This window comes from Dendroctonus ponderosae, unplaced genomic scaffold, assembly GCF_020466585.1.
Source record: "Dendroctonus ponderosae isolate FM_Combo_2020 unplaced genomic scaffold, Dpon_F_20191213v2 Dpon_F_20191213_1, whole genome shotgun sequence".
In the NCBI taxonomy this organism is placed as follows: Eukaryota; Metazoa; Arthropoda; class Insecta; order Coleoptera; family Curculionidae; genus Dendroctonus; species Dendroctonus ponderosae.
The window spans coordinates 26358765-26361533 of record NW_026017110.1 but is presented as its reverse complement, the minus strand read 5'-3'; positions in this window follow the sequence as shown (position 1 = coordinate 26361533).

Genomic DNA, 2769 nt, shown 5'->3' with positions numbered 1-2769 from the left:
CTTGATTACTTTTTGATAAATAATTCGTTCTTATTGCGAAATAGGAGCACTATTTATCAATCTGTAATAAAAGATGTGAGGAAATTCTGTCTTTTCTGAAGGCAAAAATTTTTGAGGCGAAATACTCAAATTGTATCGCCACCTTAAAAAATTGGTTGTTTAACATTACAAAATTTCTTCCAAGTTCCAGTCGCATTTTCTTTAAATTTAGTGGCATCGAATAGTCTATATTTTGGATCATCATTATCATCAGCCAGTTCTATAAATTTTCGGATTATTGGTTCGCAGCAAAACACATTTGGTTGTGAATTGTAGTTCCATCGTCGGATAGAGATGTTGTTGAAAGGCGAACTATTGGACGGCCATACATGGAAAGTTGCTTTTAACAAAACCCTGAGCCTAATCCCCTTAATAGCTATAAACACCGAACTATATTAACTTGTCGGTAGTAAATTGGAACGTTTAATAGCGACCCCGAACATAAACGTCCGTAATATGTTGGTTGTTTAATATACACGTAGCGTTAAGATATTCAAATTCCGTTCATATCAGTTTATTAAAAAATATTTATATTTTCTTTCGGAATCGTCCACCACGTAAAGTAATTAGTCGTTTGCATGCATAAATAATGTCCGTGACGCTATTTTAGCAGTAAATTAAGGGATAATGTGCCGCTCTTTCTCCGGTCATGTCTTAATTAGTTTTACACGGACTCAATCAAAACATCTGGCTCATAATTTCATGCGTTTTAAAACGGACCGATGCTTTTTCGGTAAAATAATCTACTATTAAGAGTTCAAGCATTTCCCTGATTTAGGTTTTGATACTAACAACCTTTTAGCTGTTAGCCATACGGTTCAAGTTCTTTCACTGCACAACCATTAAAATTCGTTCCACACTTTGTCAAAACCCTTTCAACTTAAACTTCTTCATACTTAGCGGCTATTAATAATGGCAAATAATGCCCAGTGTCACGAAAATATCCACAGTTGGCGGCGGTAGGGTGCAATAAAACAACAATCAAGTAACAAGTTACAAAGCAAGCAGCTACTGGTCCACAGTCCACAATGTTGCTTTGTTTGCAAATGGTAGTTCTGGTAAATAAGAAACTGAATATGTCCCTTGTGGCTCAAGAAGTCATTAATCGTATTTGCATATTGTCTGGTTGAGTCTACGATTAGATACAGCAAAACTGCCCATTCTGATTTATTGATGTAAATAATGAAATTGTATTGTACTAAGTGGCAAATTTCACAAGAATAATTGGGCGTAAGTTAAAGTTAAGAATATTTTTCCATATTTTTGCAGAAAGAAACAGTTTCGATTTTTGGCTCTCAAAGGCAAAAGTTTATAAACCGATTTCAATAAAGTTCCCTCAACTTACAGCTGGATGTTTGTTAAACACTGTAGGGAGTGGTTGTTGAGAATCTTCTAGTTTGGTCCAAAGTTGTGCGTTTTTTCAGCAGTTTGAAAGGCAGTAAATTGCAAATTTTGGGGCCCAAAGAAAACCATCCAGGTTTACAAAAATCACCCGTTCCATATAAATTAAATTGGGTCAGTTGGTAGCTGGATGTTTTGTGAATATTTCAGACCAATTAAAAGTGCATATTCAGGACTGCTCTAAAGTTGTGAATTTTTCCATATCAGCCTGCTCTGAACGAAAATTGTGAGTTTTAACTCCGAACTGAATTTTTTTAAAAAACATGTCGGGTATATGGAATTTAACGAAAATTCGCTCATTTACAGTTATGTACCTACATAAATACTGAATTAAAAGTTTAAAAAATCACTCTTCACCTGAATTTAAATTACATTTTGGTGCAATTCGGGCTGGGGATTTTGTGAATACTGTGTAGAAAAAGATCTAGAAATTAACCCTAAAAAGCCGCACGGGCGGCTTAAAGCAATTATGGAGAAATTATGAAAAAAAGTCCTCATTAAAGAGCAAAACTAGCAATGATCTAGACAGTCATTCCCAAACTTTTTTGGCCCTCGAACCCCTTTCCTTAGTCAAAACTGTTCTACTGACCCGGGGAAAAATGGCAAATGGTGACGTAAAAAAAAATATTTATTGAAATTATAACTTTTGCTTTCAAATACAAAATAATCTAATGACATGGATGAACCTAAACGGTTCAATGTTTGTGAGCAGCAACCGCAAATCTCCACGAGTGGGAATTTCCAGTAGGTTTGTTCTTTTTGTTGGATATAAAATTCTGATCGGCTTTAATATTGGCCCCTTCAATGACTACAGGGACCCATTGGGGTTCGTAGGGACCACTTTGGGAAGCACTGTTCTAGACGAACGTTTCTGACCGATTTGAAAAAGGCACCATCAAGTGATTTCAAGTGAACATCCTGCAATGCTCCAAAAAACACTTTCGCGTGACTACCAATATTTCAAAAATCTGCCCAGCAGGAAACCGATGCAACTAATTTTGTCAATTCAGATAAAATTCGTCTGTTCTTACAGAGGCATGATTGATGGCTGGTTTTCCTCGCTACATTCATAAGGCACAGCAGACCTCGCGAGGCACCGACTTAAAAATACACGGGAAATTTATTTTCCATGCAAAGGAGATTTATCAAAGAAGCCGCCGCTTTATGTGTGATTAAACATAAAACATAAACAAACACTATAAAACGTTCCAAGTAGATTCGTTTACATGTAGTTGTTTGTCAGACAACCTGGGCCGCTCTCAAAAGACACCGCGGAGTTATATGATAAAAGTTCCTGGCATTAAAATAAATAGCTCTACTGATCCTGTA